The following is an 18,984-nucleotide window of genomic DNA, read 5'->3' on the forward strand; positions in this document are numbered from 1 at the left end:
TTAGAGAGTCAACTGAATTTTCCACATTCAGAGACTCACCTGAAAGTGCCCTTCTTTAACTATTCATTGCAAAGTGCTAATTTTTGTCCAAAAGTGTACAAAGCACCATTTGCAGCATAGCTACAGCTTGTGCTCTCCCCAGAAATCTGCTTATCGGATTTTCTGCATTACACTGGTGTGTATATTCCCTCCTCTTCCCCAAGGTCACGGACACATCACAGTCTCTGTACAATGAGCATTTGGAGCAAGTGTACAGCTTGGGAAAAATAACAGGGTTGCCAACACCCAGGTGTTTCTAAGATCCACATGAAACTGCACAAACTGGACAATAAAACAAGAAATGTTCCATCAGGCTACTTGATCCTGTTGTTCACAGAGTAAAAATAGTAAAAGTGCTATTCAGTTACCTGTAATCTAGGGGTTGGGGATGAGGATGAATGTTCGGGACACCCTACTTTTCAGCTGAAGAGTGTAACAAATAAATGAACTTGCCATTTTATTCTTGTTTCTCCCTGGGAGAAGTGGGCCAGCCCCTGGAAAAAGATTCTGTCCAGTGTAGAAAGGGGCATAAATATGGGAATAAAATTTATTATGCATATTAAACAGGAAGGCATGGCACAGAAAATACAGGGTACATAAAAAAAGAGAGGAAAAAAAGTAGAACGTGTGTGGAAAACAAAAGTGAGGGAAAAGGCCATAAAGCTAGGAAAGCCCTGGCTGATGCCAGCCTGCCCCATCTGGGAGATAAAAATGAGTGATTCTGCTCAGCATCTCCATCCAACTGCATCCCTTTAGTGCTCCAAAGCCACGCGAGAGGGAGTTAAAAGACGAGGAGGAGGGATTTAAAGCAGAAAAAAAGGCAGCTCTCTACCAAGTTCATCTCGGCTGAATTCAGCCGGAAGCTGAAGAGCACATTCGTTCTGTGTCTTTGGCTGTTGCATATAAACATCCTCTCAGTCCCAGGGCTCATGCGTTTTCTAGGGTTCCTTCATACTGAGTTCAAAGACAGAATAATTACAATGATAAACAAGGTGAGACTCTACACTGCTCTTGCCTGAAACATACACACCTTACAAGATGTCCTCCATACAGCCATTTTCAATCTTCATAATTTGGTTTACACACACAAAAACACTCAAACTTGGATGCTGAATGCTCTATGGAGATGATTATAATTGTCCATAACTATATTTCTATCTGAAGCTTGGTTTAAATATTAGTATTTGTGAGGTTAAAGGTGAGAAGTGCTGGGTGATTTATACTCCTGCTCTGAATCAATGGAAAAAGAACCAAAGCTCTACCACTAAATCAGTGTCTACAATTGTCAACACGATTGCAAGCAACCATTTCATTTTTCAATTAGTTGCGTTCGTAATTAGACTTCACAAATTTTAATAGTGAGAAGTGATTAGACATCAGAGGTTGGCAGGTGCTAGCAAGGCAGCTTGTCTCCATTTTGCACAAGCAGAGTTAGGTGTGAAGACAGCCTACACCCCCCACACAGAGCGCAGAGGCTCACAGCTCCCTTCAGTACAGTTGTCTGCATGAAAGAGTCCCTCATGAAGAAATGCTACAATGACCTTCTTTAGAGCCATGATGCAGCTATATACTAACATAGTTTAACTCTAACAATCTAAAGCTGTAACCGAAATTAAACAAACTCTCTGCTGAGAGATTATATGTTTTAAAACATAGAAGGAAATGGACTATGTAGGCAGTGTGGCAGCTTACTATGGCTGCATCCTAAAAAACATAGGAACTTGATTCTAGTAATTGATTTCAACAGAGTTTAGTGTTAGCATATTGTTCAGAACAAGAGCTGCATGTGTTCCGCATTGGAGGAATTCTTAAATATACTAGTTACGAATGGTAAAGTAGTATGCATATTTTGTTTTGAATTCACTTTTTCAAATGTATATTGTATTATAGTTTTTCAGATTGAATGAACATCAGATTGAATGAACAAATTTCACTTAATTGCAGTGCATTCTGGGTATCTTTTAAAAATTTGGGCAAAAGAAGGTATCTAAGGAGGCAGTTAATTAAGTTACCTTTTGAAACTGCTATTGCATCGTGATCCACCTACAGATGCAGTTCACTAGACTTTGGAAAAAAAAGTATGGAGAACTATAATTAAAAAAAAGGGAGAGAGCATGGGACATAGCAAAATAGCAGGGGGGTGTCATTTCCACCTGGATCGACAAACAGTTGAGCAGTACCAAAATACCATTTTTCCAAGTGACCTTAAAGGAAACGACAGCCACCCTGTGGGGCTCATCCGAGGCCAAAGGAAAATTGTCCTGTTTTCTAGCTCTCTATCCTACTGCTAGAGAAAATGAGCTTTATCTGTGGGACACTGCAGGCCACATGAATAATGCACCCCTTTCCAACTGTGGCCCCTGTGAAGTCTATCAGGGTGTTTAATGGGAAGCAATCCATTTTTAATTACCACTTTTTGGAATGGAGAGGTTTGAAATGGGAAACACTTAGATAAGCTTTGGGAAGTTCCACAGATGTAACTTGGCTCGGGGCTGCACACGTACAGTTGACAAGAACATTTCCTGTTCCCCAAGGTGACATGAAACTTCCAAAGAGATATCAGATAATTACCAATACAGAGAGCATATTAATCTGAAATTAATGCACACCCATTTGATTAACTTAGGAGGGCAATGCAGTACATGGTGAGAGATCAGTATGTTTGAGTTTAATTCCTGTGACATTAATCCTGTGCTCGCAGGGATATCTGTCTGCGAAGTGGAAGACAACGTGGAGATGAGAAGATAGAGAGGCTCTTTCTAATGTAAGGAAAAATAAACAACTCTCTCAAGTGGTGCTATACTATCAGTAAGCTACATAATGATCACCTTTGTTTTTACTAAGTTATTTGGGCCCAATGCTGAAATTAACAATTAACATGTTAAACAATTAACAATTAAAATGTGTGTTTGTGTGTGTGTGTGTCTCCCATTAAAACAGCAACTTTATGACCTATTACGAAAAAAAAACATAATCATTAGAACAAAAAAGAAAAAATGTATGTGCAATTTGCAATTTCATGTGACATAAATAAAATGAATAATATTTCTAAAAAACTACAGTGTAACTGGCAAGATTTTGGCAAAACTCAAATATGGCATATGGTGAATTTCAACCCGTAGGTGTGATAAACATCCTGACAGACCTACCGGGAAAAGTTGCACCAAGGGCACCTTTATTAGCCTGTATTTATTGGACAAGCTCCTGGTTTCTTCCATCAACTGCATGTCTGGGCGGAGCTGAACATGAACAAGTAACTCTAATTAAAGTTGAGTTAATCATGAATAGCTGGAAAGGGCCACAATCCAGGCATATGTTAAGAATAAATTACTAATTAGGCCTGGCGAGTAACAAAACAAGTCCCAGTCTGCTCGAGAAGTCTCGGCACGTTACTAATATATGAAAGGTATAAACAAACAGCAATCTGGTTGTTTAGCTTCTCCAGCCCACTTACAAGGATCCAATTATGGCAGATCCCTGGAGCCAGCAATACAATCAGCGCTGAGAGTGCAGGCGTTATGATTAACTGTGAAGGCCACATTCACAATAGTTTCTACAGCCAACCAGGCAGCCTTTTAGGGTGAATATGCAACGGTCCAGCATCAGGAAGGAGAAGCATAAACATGGTGCATTTCATCATTTATCAGAGAGAGGTGATTTCTTCATTTTGGTTAAACATACATATGCTCTACTCTTGATTTTTCACTGCATTTTACTTTCTTCAAGAAAAGCAATGTACATACATACAGAGTTTGGCCCGAGAGACATCCACAGTAAGGCTAAGCATAGCTGCTGAGCTGTGTTTTATCAAAGATTCGTTCTTGGAAACACCATCTTTGTTGGCAACGTCTGCACTCAGGGACTGTGATTTAAAATATATTGAGATTCGTTCATATCAGTAAACCGCACAGGCAAAAGCAGATGAAATGGCCAGTGTTAAAGTTATTCCAAGCTACCCGTGTGCTGGTGTCTCCAGTGGGCCCTTTCATGGCGTTTCAGACGGAATGAGAGCAAGCGGTGGAGAGGTTGAGGCCACGATGGATGAGAGGAGCTTCTTTTGCCATTCATCATTCAATGCTGGAGGTCATGTGCAGTTAGTCTGTGGTCTCTTTGGGATCTGTAAAACACTCTCCCTGATGGCTGGCTGTCAAGTGCGCTGAAGCCAGAGGAGGAAAAAAACACATACCATGCGATATGATTCCTTCACAGCCCAGCCAATCAATCCTTTTGCCAAGCTTACACTCCTGTAAGCAGTGGTGAAGGGGGGGTCTCAAACGTCTCAAAGATGTTTCATTATTAAGTAAAAGCAATTCTAATGGAAGGCAGAAATCATCTGAAATATGAAATGTTATCAGTGACACATCACAGCAAAATCACTGATCGTTGCTTTCATCATGCTTCACACATATTCGTCTAAAAGTCCCAAATTTCAGATGATCAATATCTGTTTCTGTTCATCCAAGAAGCTTGTGACATACTGCCAGAGGCTAAACAACATGATATAGCCTGCTGACAGACTGGAGACCATCTCACATATACACAAACAGTGGTCTTCTCCTTGACCAACCCTCACAAAAGCCTTGTAGTTTAATTAGACACCTTCATCATCAACAACTTTTATTGAGAGCCAACATTTCATTTGTCATTCCAATTTGATATCAAGCCATTTCTGAGTAACACAACAATAACAAAACTGTTCATAGGGGGATGGCATTTGACCAGACAGCCTCTTCCTGACACTCTGCTCCATGATTAATATGCAGGCCAATGGGCGAATTGAAAGGGGTTTTTGTTTGTGGTTTCATTAGTGAGGTGTTGGCCGATTTTCAATCCGTAATCACATCTGCGAGTCTTTCTGACCTTTCTGGATTTTTTGCTCGTTTGGCTATAATCAGATCATGTATTATTCAAGTACTTTGTTATGTGCAGTCTGCTCACTTTGCTCACTGGCATAAAAAAACCCTCCCACTTTTGCATGTATGAGCTCTCTGTCTGTTTATTATCGATTTCTTAAATTTGGTACTTTCGATACAGTAATCAGAAAATGTAAACTTTTGGATTAATAATAAAGTCAAAGCCGTGTTCTGGTCTGGCCTTTAGCACACAGGCTTTTATCAACTTGTGCCTTTTCTACTACTCTTATAAATAAAAGTGTGAGAAAAAGAAAGAAAAAAAACAATACAAGAAAAGGTTGCAAAAATTCAAAAGAAAGAAAATCATAACGTAAGAAAAAGAAAGAAAGAATACATAGGCAACATTTGACTCTCAAGTCAGCAAAACAAAATGAAAAAATGGATGTATACATATCCCCATATTGTCATTTTAAGTGTCAGTTGATGGCCTTTTATTTTTAACCAAAAATGTGTGTGCTGCTTTTCAAATGTATATCATTTATTTCTGAAATTTCTACTATCCGCTACTGGAAATTAAATTACTGGATATGTCCGGAACTCAATAAAGTTTACACTTTTGGTCCGTGAACTGGAACTTGCTCAGGACACGCGCTGTCTGTGGAAGTTTGGCCAGGACCGCTTCCTGGATAAATCACTGAGGCATTTTTGTCCCAACCATTGCTTTTCACAGATATTTCGAGAAAGAATACAGCATCATTCCCGAAACGTTGCAGCATGTATGTGCCTGAAAAACTAAACTTTAATTCAAATTCTGAATGGATTGCCTTGAAAACAAACAAAGCGGTCCCTTTATTATCACTAAAAGCAAGCATCACTCATCACTCAAGTTCATCACAATCTCACGAAGTTTCATTTTAATCAAGCTCTCTAAACTACACAATGAATCTCTTTACACTGTGTCTGCATTTAGTTAGTCATGAGATGTTTCACAAGTGTGCAAAACTCTTTCAGCACTTTCAGCGGTTAGTGAATTCTGAGAAATATACATTTCTGATTGGCCATTGCGTTGAAGAAATCAAAAGATATATCTATGATTCGTTACATTGCTCAATGTCGCAAAAACACATTGGATAGTTTGCCAAATCTTTAATTGCTTGTGCTTTTGTTTGAGGGTATTTAGCGCCATCTAGTACCCCTGTACACCCCCCAATGTCGCCCATGGCCCTATGGGTAGTGTTCCAACATATTACACAACAACTCTTTGGAAGACCTGTGTTCAACTCTTGGCTCAACATCCTTTCCCATCTTTCCCAGTATATCCTTTCATTTCTCTTTCTGTCTCTCTTCAGAATTGCCCATTCAAAATGAAAGGCAAAATTTCCAAAAATATAATCTTGAAATAAATACCTAATTTAACTAATGTCAGTCCAATCCATATGTTTGCTGTAGAAAAATTTTAAGTTTGTAATAGAGTAGAAAGCGGTTGGGATTTACAGAATAGCCTGACGTATACAAAGAGGTTTGCACAGCAGCATGCTAACTAGGTTATTAAGGGATTAATTACAGGGTTAACAGTGGGTGTCAAAGCCCTGTCTGTGTGAAACGCCATGTCTCTCTCTCTCCCTCTCTCACACAGACACATACACTGTGATCTGCTCTCCAGCTGGCCAGCTTCGTGAGCTCAGGAAGGCAGTTCAGTCCAGCAAAGGCAGAAGTGGGGGGATACTCCCTTTGCCAGGGCCCTGAGGCTGAAAGTGATATGTTCGTGTTTGTGGGTTGTTCTTTAACGAAATGCTTAAAATGGGCAAATGAGAGCGGTGCTTATCCAGCAAAATTGCTGCTAGATGGAGCAGAAAGTGCACAAATGTTCTATGACAGTCCCGTAATGAGGTTTCATATTGATCCGACTGCACTGAGCAGAACTGCTGGCTCTTCTCTCTTTTCTATTTTAACCCACGCTGTTCGCTTTAGGGTGCCATTTATTTGGCTAGATTCGCTGGTCCTCTAGGGCCTCTCATCCACAGACAGGTGGTCCAGCTGAGCATATCACTCCAAAACATCATCAGCCATTCAGAAATGCCATTATTTAGCTGGTGTGACCAAGAGCAAGGAGATGGATGGACTGTATTTGGAGAGCAAGAAGAATTCATGTCAAAAATGCATGCTGGGAGATCAGTCTCAGTACACTATGTGTAATGCAAGGGTATATTATGGAAATGTGACTTTCTACAAGACCTCTATAAGCCCAGTCACTAACTGACATTTGGAATGAATTCATAATGCAATAATACCTGACTGTTTTGCATAAAATATGCCTGATAGCTACACCAGGTGCCTCTGCTAAAATATATTGCAGGGATCCTAAACCTCGGGCAAAGAAACAAAGATACTTTATTGGATAAACAGTAACTGATGGTTTATCCCAGGCTACATAAATATAACGTATTTTTCTACACACGTTAGTAAATCACAATTTCACATTGTTGCTGAATATTCTACCTGAATAACTACCTCCAAATTAAAGTAACTATAACTGGGAAAAGCTAAGTAAACTAAAACCAAATTCAATTTAATTTACACATAGCAATACACTTCATGTACAACTAAATTTCATCAACTACATTTAATATTAAATATTATAATCATACAATCTTTACAAACCAGCTAAATTACACATGAAAATACCACCAAATACAATAGTGTTAAACCTTTGTAAATACCAGTTGGTGCAAAGTAACGTAACTAAAACAAAAAATAGAACAAGACAACTAAAAGCAAAACTACTACTAAACAGCAACATGCAGAAGAGAATCTTACTTAGCAAGTTACTTAGCAACAACAACTAAAGCCAAACTGTGAGCATTTGGCTATTCTTTCTGGACAACAATAAATCAATGTAGTGCCACTAGGGAGGTACAACTACCACTGGCAACACTAATTACTTCATTTCATTTTCATCCAGATTAGAGATGCCTGAGCTGTGCACTGTTTATGCGGATAATCCCAGGCTTCTCCAACACACAAAAAAACGAAATCTAATTTTTTTACACAAGAGTGTATCATTTACACTAAAATAATAAGCATAATAATCACCAGAAAGTGTCCACTGCTCTGATTAGACCTGGTGCCTGAACTACACACCCTGAGATCCTTAGTATTGGAGCTTGTGTTTTTTTTTCGCAATGGGACAAGAAGGGCATCCAGGCGTTTCCCTACAAGGTTTAAAAGGTCAAAATGCCTTACCATTTATCATCTCTGCATTATTCAAGTGTGAATGTGGCACTCAAATGTGGCATCAGCAGGCCGAGTGAAGCAGAACAGCGGTTCAGACGTCGTCCTTCCAGCTTCCCTCCCTGCGATTAAGTGCTCACATATCTGTTCATGCTGAAAGCCAAACATGACCCATAAAGCCCATTTCTACTCAGCTGCGTTCTGCGTTTCACAGTTTGAGATATCCCAAACCATCCATCAATCCATAGGTCAATGTGACAACACTGTGCCATTTAGTAAGCAGCACAGAGTCTAAAAACCAGAAAAGGAGAGTCAGTCATTTCTCGTATGCTACAGGTGCAACATTACCCCTCCCACAAGCCGAAGTCATATTAAAAGACAGCAATAAAGTAAACAGAAATTTGGTTCAATGGGGCTATCGAGGGAGGTAGTTCATCTAGTTTTTTATTAAATGGGTAGAGACTCATAAATCGCATTACAAGTGTGGAACGACTGGAAACATGCACTCACAAATACTTCAAGGACTCATTTGTGCAGCATGGCAGCATTTAATTTGGCATATTAATACCAAAGGATCTGTTGAAAGAAAAAACAGGTTGTTCCAAGATTTACATTGGGGGTTCATGACAGAAATTAAGGTAGAAGGTCTATCAAACAGTATATTAATCACTAAAATGCAGCCTATTGTTTTCCAGTGGGCAAATGTATTTAAATGAAACTTGAAGACAGAAACAGTGACAAAGATGCTTCAATATAAAATGCATGATTCATTTAAAAAGCCATATATATTTGAGCTTATTAAATCAATACTAGACTGGGGATTCAGAGAGTAAAATAATGAAGCATTTAGAAAGTGATGTGTGCTTCACTGGGCCTTACCTGATCTGTGCCACCAGGGGAGCACCAATCTGCGGCATATTAGGAGAGCTGTATTAATCCTAGCCTGTCTCAAAGCTAGCTTCAAATCAGGAGGAGTCCTTTGTGACTCCTTCGTTTCTTTTTTCCCTCCTTCGCAATGCATATCCTTTTTAATTTCATCTGAGAGGCATCTGTGGCTGTCATTGATTTGGTGTGAAACTTCTCTGGCTGCGCTGTGCAGTGCGGCACAGTTCCTCTCCAGGCACTGTGAGCGGTTTTAATTAGAGCACTCTGGGTAAGCACCATGGGGCTCTCCACCTTCCACATAGCAGCCATGGCAACACTCTCTCCTAGCCCAAATGTGCTTTTAATTGAGTGACATCTAATCAGGCCTTGAAATACAACACTGAAGCTAACAAAGCGGACCAGCAAGGGAAAAGGCCCTGCAAGCCAGCTAACGCTAGGACTGGCGTTTAGGATGTGAACAGCCGTGTGGTTCAAAGAAGTATGCCTGCTGATGGGCCCAAAAGAACAATATTGCTCAAATGTGATGCTATGAAAAATTCAGAGATGAATGTGAAATTGGCATGCTTTCAAACAAAGAGATTACAGCACCACCTATAAGAAAAAGCTTAATGCACAATTCATGAAAGAAGTATCAATATAATAGAAATTGGTCTCTTTCTCATATGCAAACACCAATGCTCAAAAAAAAAAAAAAACATTAATCGACAGACCGACAGACATTAGGTCTCCTGTTGGCCGTCCATGAAGTACCATGCAGGGAATCATTCGGCTTATCTGGCCCTGAGGCATGACCACAGGGTTACATCTTCCCTCACCCCGAATCTCCTCTTTCTGCACTTATTTGTATTCCAAGCCTCTGTGGACCATCACATAATCTGTGCTCCCATAACCCATTCCCTTTCTTCATCTTTGCTTTCTTCTACACTTGTGTTGGTCCGGCCCCATCCCTCAAATAAATTCTGGGGATGTTCCCCCTGAGCGTAAAAACAAAGCGGACAACCTTTGTGCACAAGTGTCATCTGCACAGCAGAAATAAATGAGATTTTAAAAGCTGCTCTGCACGCACCAACTTGACACACAGATACAAGGCAGACTGGATCTTATATAGGGCATTATTTTTAATACAGCCTCCAGTTTGGATGCAGTTCATGTCCAATCCGAAGATGGCAGAGAAGGACCTAATTGGTGGCATATTACAAGAAAATTTGCCTCACATTCTGAGCTTCAGGTTTAATAGTTTAATAGCACTTTAATAGCTATCTAATAGCTTTGAGTGATGAACAGACTAAAATAAGTCATTATTTACCATGAACCTTTGCATATTCAAATTTGAATCCACATGATTGGTTAAGAAAAGCACAACAACAATGAAGTTTGACATCATTGCCATCAAAACATGATGGCACAGTAGCTGCGCAGTTTGCTTAAGCATTAAAAATAAATAAATAAAATAGAAAGAAATGTATTTTTGTGTGACTAATTTTGAGTCCTGAATAGTCCACAGGAATAAAGAATGAATTAATTCATTATGCTAAATGTATCACTTATAGCAAAACATCGATGCTTTTGAATTTAAATATTTAACAAAGCATGCAAACAAAAAGCTGCTTTTATCATGTTCGTTTTGTGGTCGTGCTAGTTTCGGTGACATATTTCTTTGTTTTCTGATAACTTCTTTTAGTTGGTGAGAGGTGTGTTTTAGTGAGTGGGTTTTAGTGAAGCGCAGCGGACCAAGCTTCAGGCCTGACTGTGGAAATGCAGCGCTATTCTGGCCTCATGCTACTGGCCCGAGGCTATTAGCCCCGCCCAGCTAATATGTCCACATTTTTAGCTAAAAACAGAATATATGTTAGTCCTTTTATCACACACAAAGCTATCACATAGCTTCAGAAGAAATGGAATATATCGTTATATGGATACGTTTTGAACCTTTTTTGTTTTGTTTTGGTTTTGTCGAGCTCAAAAAGCATCTATCCTCATTCACTTAGACTGAATCACAGAAAAAGGAGCTCAGATATTCTGTTAAATGTTTCCTTCAGTTTTTTTTTTCTTTGTGTGAAATAAATAAAGCCTTACAGTTTGGAATGATGTGGGTGAGTAACCAACAACAGAATTCAAATCGTAATCTATCTCTTCAATAGTCCGCAGATTTCCAGAGTTTAAATGCTCATCCTACACAGAGTTCTACACAGTCCCTGGCACTGGCAAATGAATTGAATATTCTGGATAATTTGATAATGTTTCCAGCCAAAAACATAACTCTCCAGCTTACTCGTGTAGATTTCTCCCAACAATAAGTACAAAATATATGCATGATGTCATACCTAAAAAAAAAAATTGAAAACAGACAAATGTACATATTTGGTAAATACATAGTAAATGTAGTCTCTTTCACTGACCCGTCTGTAAGACGAACATTTGTAAGTTCATAAGAAGTAAAACTTCATTATATCTATTAAAAGGGTTCTGGTAAACATACAGATCATGGCACTGCATGTGTGTACATTATATTTTTGAATGCAGTGGAGATGAAAGTCATATTCAAACATTTACATGCATAGCTTTTCCGTCTTGATTGGATTATTTCAGGTCTACAGCACCCCTTTTAAGCCGATTGACATTTCATTCTGATCAAACTCAATCAGATCGATTAAGGTGTTTATATGAAGGCTTTTCAATCCAAACGAGCCATCAATCAAATTCAGATTATTTAAGTACATGTAAAAACGCAGATTGCACGTTAATGCTAACTGTGGTACTGCTACCTTTCTGTGTTCCACCACAAGTTAAAGAATATCTAGAATCAACGGGTGACATCATTGCAATGCTGACATATTATGATGGGAATTGCCTGTCTACTGAGAGCGACCTCGTGACCCGTTTCTCCCAGAACATTGGCTGACAAGCAGAGCAGACAGCACTCAGTATTCAGCCAAACAAATGAGGGTCAGAAAGAGAAATCCCATCAACACAGGCCTGTTTCCTTGCACAGCATGTGTGTGTGTGTGTGTGACAGTTCAGCATGCTGTGAGAGTGAAGCTTCATACAGCAGGGGAGAGAGAAGCACTGATAAAAAAGAGAGAGTATACGCTTGACCCAGGACACACTTCACACGTCGGTTGCGGGAACGGGCGGCAGCCATTACATGCAAGAGGACCCGGCTCATCAAGGCAGGCAGACAGGCAGACAGAGATAGAGGAACACATTCAGGGTCAGCTTGATGGGCACTTGTTAGTGCACCCTGGAGGGCATCTGTCGAAACACTTGGACCACTGACTGCCGTACAGGACAGGGAAGGAGGTGATATTTCTCTCTTGTTTTTGAAAGAGGGCAGAAGAGATAAAAACAGGAATAAATAAAGCTTGCATGACAGTGCTTATAGTGTTGCCATGCATGTCCCTGTCTGTTATCTATTACAGTGCGCAGACGAGAGGTGACATTTTCTTTGCTTAGACAAGCAAGACTGAAGCACAGGGTGGCAACCTTCAAACTGGCCTCTCACTCAGGTTGCCAGCTTGCCTCATGTCTAAACTGGGACCTCACACACTCTCAGATTGTGTATGTGCAATGCAAACATACAATCAAAGCCTCAGGGTTTGTCTGGAGGGAGTTACCATACATCAGAGTTTAATTACAGAATTACTACAAGAGTTGTTGATATGAGCCATGTAACGGTGTAATTACTGGCCACTGATTGTGCTCAAGCAGCTATAAATGAATTATCCAGCCTTCTATTTACGTCAACTTATAGATTTAGGAACTGCATGTTGTGGAAGATTGGAGAGTTAGAGAGAGACACAAGAAACAAACAGGCCAATATGCTGAATTCACACATCTCACAGCAGCACACATTATTCTTCCACCCCCTCTCTCTCTTTCTCTCCCTCACATAAACACACACATATATTGAGAACTCAAAGAAACACACACAGGAAAAACAAAACAGTAGAGAAAGGATATATCATGGATCATTGTAAGGAATGTATGTACATGAGAATGTGTGTCATCAAACAATATGAATCCAATAAAAAAAATGGAAAACATATCTGGCAATTTAGTACCAGAAAAAATAAGGTTTAAATAACATACAGGTACTCAGGTAAGGCTGATTGTGCATACATTGGAAGTAAATGTGATGGTGCAAAACTAAATCAATTTTATCAATACAATGAAGATCTCTGAACTGGAATCATCAGTTGATGGACGTACCGTTTTTTTTTTTTTTTTTACATGCTGATTTATTTATATCTTTTTACAGCCAGTAAGCTAACAGTGTAAACAAATTAGCCAATTTTATATGGATTCACACAGAAAATCTGTAAAATGTAAAATTTCATAATCAGATATCATATACGGTACATATTATACACATACAGTAGGCTACCATTCAAATCTTTTGGTAAGTTTTTTTTTTTTTTTTTTTTTTTTTTTTAAAGGGACAATAAGTAACTTTTTAAGTATTTTATTATCTAAAATCAATATTTTTATTCATAAATATGCCCTCAATGGTGTACAAATACCTATGCCAATGTTTAAACTAATCCTCGTAAATGAAGAATTTATTATCTTTATATACATGGGACGGGTAGGTCGACGGAGGCTTCCATGTAGTTCCGCCATCTTGCAAAACTATAATAGCAGAGAGGGACAAAAAGTACTAAGCCAACGCGTTTCCACAGCGCGTTTTCGGTCAGAGCCAGAAACGCAGGTGCAGAGCAGTGAGAGGCGCTTGAAACTGCACCGGCAAGTTTAAAAGTCTGGATTGCATTCTTATTATGGACCATACATATGCCGCGCCACAGGAGAAGAAAACATCGTCGCCAAAACAGTCAAAAATAGAACGTAAATGGAAACGTGACCTTAGATTACAGAAAACAAGAATTAATGTCGGGGAAGCTTTTTCTAGGTGGAAAGAGCTAATGCTGGATAAAGATTTCAAAAGAGACGCTGAAGTGGCCAGTTTTCTTCTCGACAGGTAAGTCAGTGTTACAGTCTATATTATAATATTTTATTTTTTTACAATTTCACCACTAGATGGGAGTAATTCCTACTTAGTGTCCCTTTAAGTGAGTAAGTTTAAGTGTAGTTAATAATGTTATTCAGCAAGAATGCAATAATCAAAATGACTTTTACATTGTTACAAAACAAGATCTATTTTAAATAAATACTGCTCTTCTGAACTTTTTATTAATCAAAGAATCATGAAAAAGCATATGTTAGTTTCCAGAAAAATATTATGCTGTTCTCAACACTGACAATAATAATATTTTTTTCTTGAGCATCAAATTAGCATATTAGAATGATTTCTGAAAGATCATGTGACACTGATGACTTGACATTTGCTGTGTCATCACAGGAATAAAGTACATTTTACTTTTTTTTTTTTTTTTTATTAAAACAGAAAAAAGTTATTTTAAATTGAAAAATATTTCACAATAATACTGTTTTTACAACTTTTTGATCTAATTAATGCAGCCTTCTTTCAAAAACACTCCAAATAAATTTTGCAGACTCCAAACTTTTGAACTGTAATGTATATCACAATTGATTTTAACAATGAAAATATTGCATCATATAGATATTTTTAATTGATGTGCTTTTTTTGTATCATTCTCTACAGGTCAATTATTGAACACGGAGGTAGCCTAAAAAGCATGCTGAAACTGAAAATCTGTGCAGTCAGACACTTCAATGAAGCACCTAATGGACAACAGAGAAGCGACCTACTGAAGAGATTGAAAGTGATACTGTAGATTCACTCTCTCTCTAACACATTTGCCACAGTTTCAATCGTGATCCAATTATGATATCGAGATGCATTGCGATGTGTATCGTTTTGTGAGGTAGTTGGTGATACCCAGAGTAGCCTTGAGCTTTCAGCTGATGGGTCCGTGTTAAGTGAACATTCTGAGGTTGAAGCTATGTTGATTCCAGTGCAGACAGCATCAAGACATTGTGGCGAAACACATCATTGGTTACTTCCAGTGCATGCACAGGTTAAGAAGCATTACATGGGATCTATAAAGTGAAAAATGGAAAAATGATGAAAGAAACATAAAGGTGCATAAAAATAAAAATGATATGGTTACCAAGAGTATGCAGGAGGTCAGGGGTCAAGGTCAACATAAACAGGAAAACCGGAAAACATGGCAGCAGCATAGATGTGTCTGTGGACATAAATATAATAATAAATCAGTGAATGAACCAGAAAATAACTCAGTAAAGCGATTTCACATTACCAGTAATCCAAAGCTCCACTTTTGAAAACTCAAACAGCAGTATAAACCACAGGATCAAGAGCACTTCTCTTATCCTTAAAGTGCACTGTGCATCCTGTTTTTATCGTTCAGAATAATCTAAGAAAAGCTTCGGCAGGACAACAGACTCCTTGTCATTCATTTTCATAGTTGCCTGTGTTTTTAATAAATGAAGACTCCCAGTAAAGAGAGCAGAAAATGTGAGTAAAGTATTCAAAAACTGAAGAGTCATACATGTAAATTACACTAGAAGATTAGGTGAATTAAACTGTATTCAAGGGCTGTGCTATAGAATCTTACAAACATACACTTAGTGTTCTGGCACAAATGAACCACTAAGACATCTCAGAGGTGACATTTAATGCCAGCAGTAATTAACAGAACATGCACCCATCACCTATTTCAGAGAATTGCAAACTGATATGAAAAGGATGGTACATGTTCCCTACAGAGAGGGCAAACACAAATAAAAGGTATTAAGGATATCTACAGAACAAGGTAGGACACTGCAAGCAGAACACCTTACAGTCCATTACAAAACTAGATTTGTACATTTTTGCAGTGTTCAAATTACACTTGGTCATGCAAAAAGTGTCAAAGATGATGTGAGGGTTTTGTGGAAGGTTACTTGATAATTGCTTTGGTTGCTAGGTTTTATGGCTAGTTCCTAGAAGGCTTTGGCAACTGTTTAATATAAAGTTATATACAATGAACAGCTAATTAAAATCAAGGCATGTTTCCCCTACTGTTTTAATTTTCATAAATGCAAATAAGATTTATATTTAATTCTCCTTTTCATTTATATGCACCAGAAAAAAAACAGCAATATTCTCCTGCGTGAACTGATAAACTAATATTTTGCTTAATTCGTGAACAATAAATGTTCAGTTATAATGCAAACAAATAGTTAATTCAATAATTTTTTATTTAAATGGACAGTTTCACAAAATCAACTGAACATAACAATCCTAACACTGTTTATGCTACTGAAGTTTGTATCAGAGACACTATTAAAACATCTCCTTACATTTTCATACCAAAGTAACGAGAAACATGTTACTACGGACTGCTCTACACTCCTCTACTATGCAAATTCTCATGAGTGCGGTTGCCAGATGTCAAGAGTTCAAATCCCCGAATCAGAGTTTCGCTGTTACATGGATACATTTTCATCCTGGTGTTTTGCTTACTTTAAGCAATCTGGCAACCAAGTGCAGGCAAACGCTCGCTCCTTATTGCGGATGATCTGAAAAACAAACAAGCTGGAGTTTAGTGATCTAAATGAATGCTTCATTCAGCTGGTCTGTGTTCTGTCATGAGATCTCGACTGTATTGTTTGCAACTGTGGTCACTCTATAAATGCACTCAAAAAATGCAAAAACCCAATCCCTGTTGTGTGAATAGAGAAACATAGGATATGGCAATGTGGAATTACTAATAGGAATTACATTTTATAATATTTCTCATTTGTTTTACCAGTTTTCATAACATAGACAGAGAGAGTGTATAAGTATTTGATTGTATTTGATGTATATAATTCCATATATAATTCCACATGTGTTAATTGATAGTTTTGATGCCTTTAGTGTGAATCTACAATTTCCATAGTCATGAAAATAAAGAAAACTCTTTGAATGAGAAGGTGTGTCCAAAATTTTGGTCTGTGCTGTATATCGCCCAGCCCTAGTTGCTAAGTGGTTTCATACTGGCCCAAATCAAAGTCTCTATGATATTCTGGTGTATAGATATCTCTGTACAATCTGCACAATTTGAAACTTAATAGTTAAAAATGGGTAAGACACAAAAATCACTACTTATAAATTGTAATGATGAGATGCCTTGGAAAAACCATGTGACTCAATGATAGAAGCATCACCTCTATCAAATTTATATTGACATGAAAAAATCATTTTCCCTCATTGCCATCATCTCACTCTCATTGTCATTGTTTATTTGTTCTGATCCTCTCCTGATTGAATTATGAAACCCACAAAAATCCAAGCCATGCTAAACCAAATAAATCTATATTTCAGATTAAAACTGAATATTAAAACTAAAACTTGAAACCTCATCTGGTGCTATAGCAGACTTTTATCAGCAAAGCAAATACAGTGAGTATGAGGTGAGCATGAACTTCAGTATCATGATGGTCATGGTGTATAGAAGAAAAGCTAAAAACCATTAAAGCATTTCAGAAGTACTAGTTTGCCTCTGAAATTGTTTTCTCGAGTCCAGAGTATATATATATATATATATAAAATCTTCTCAATCTGAAGATTCAGCTTTATCAAGCGTGGGTCAACTGAATCACAGACCTTTCTACTCTCTCTCTTCTATCACTGGTTGAAAGAGGTGGAAAAAACTCAGTCTGAAGTCTTTTTTCCTTTACACTGCTTCATTTGGGTCAGGTTCACAGTACTGCTCTGTCATTGCTTCAATGGTCAAAGACTACAGACAGCTGAAATGTGATCCAGCCCAAAGAAACTGGAGCACAGGAGAGGATGTGAGTGTGCAGCAGAGACAAAACAATTCCAGCCCCATTAAACATGAGCTAATCATCAAAGACAAATTACACTTCAGTGGGATATGTAAATTCCAAATGAGATGCAAGCCATCAAAAGATATGCACAATTATATTTGGTAACTTCAAATGGAAGGAGTCTACTTTCAAACCTAGTTTCCAAACAATGGCACACAAGCCTCCCTGATTGTATTAATGGGCTTTCTGCCATTCAGCCATGACACATACCTTCGCCTGCAATCTATTTCTTCTTCGATGGATTATTCTCCCCATCAGATGAAATGCAGTTAGTTTAAAATGGAGAAGCATGCAGACACAATTACCCATTCTATAGGGACACACTAAAGAGCTGATCGATACACATAGTATAGCAGGTTCAATTCCTTTCCTTTGCCCAAAATATTTATTCAGAGGATGTTCCACAGGGATCAAAACTATTAGATTCAAACAAAGTGTGCCCACGAATATTGTCTTTAGAGGGTAGGAGAGAAAGAGAGCAAGAGCATGAAAGAGATGCAGTGACAAAGATAGAGGGAAAAAGAGAGAGAGATGCAATGGAATGCACATTCCTGCGTTCATTCCCAGTCTATCAATAACAGAAGTGACACTATATGTGCTGTAAGGAAAAGGATATTGCACAAAATTGCAAGTGCGGTGATAGGAGGACAAATTAGAGAGAATGAGAGTTTAGTGAAGGTTAGAACTCTAGGGGAAAACAGCAATGTTGGCACAGCACCTCGAGAAAAGCGAATGATGGCTCACCTTCGACTTGGAGACACACTCACCCTTACATCATTGTTCTTAAAAGCACCGTTCAGTCTATAATATCAGTCAGACGCCAGTTTTCCACATGATATTTCATCCAGTTGGAGTTATTATATACCATTTGAGGTCAAGCTGATAGATTTAAGATTCCTTAGATGAAAACGTACAACATAAAAGCTATAAGAGGCCTCTTCCCCATCCACCACCATCACCACACACAGCCTCAGTCCATTAAAAACATGATGGGGCTTATCAAGTGAGAACAGCATGCAGATATTGTCAGACCAGCTTTCAAGTAATCCTTATTAAGGGGTTGAGATTTTCATGCCAAAACGGTCCCTCCCCCTCTCCTTCCCACTGGGCCTCGCTAGGGTGCCCATGTGCCTTTGTGGATTCAATCGATCTCTTTGAGCATTTGCTGCTTTTAAATCAA

General features: G+C 38.4%; 1 protein-coding gene across 15 annotated transcripts in view; it reads right to left on the bottom strand.

Moving 5' to 3' along the window:
* The window catches only part of camta1a (calmodulin binding transcription activator 1a), a 352,256-nt gene that overhangs the window by 277,702 nt on the left and 55,570 nt on the right, over positions 1 to 18,984 (bottom strand). The window contains exon 2 of one of the 15 annotated variants that reach the window (XM_052593211.1): positions 15,098 to 15,175. The exons of the other annotated variants lie outside the window; for them this stretch is intronic. The gene's annotated coding sequence lies outside the window, so the exon portion shown is untranslated. The remainder of the gene's footprint in view (positions 1 to 15,097; positions 15,176 to 18,984) is intronic. 15 annotated transcript variants of the gene reach the window in all.

This window comes from Carassius gibelio, chromosome B23 (genome assembly GCF_023724105.1).
Source record: "Carassius gibelio isolate Cgi1373 ecotype wild population from Czech Republic chromosome B23, carGib1.2-hapl.c, whole genome shotgun sequence".
Classification (NCBI taxonomy): domain Eukaryota; kingdom Metazoa; phylum Chordata; class Actinopteri; order Cypriniformes; family Cyprinidae; genus Carassius; species Carassius gibelio.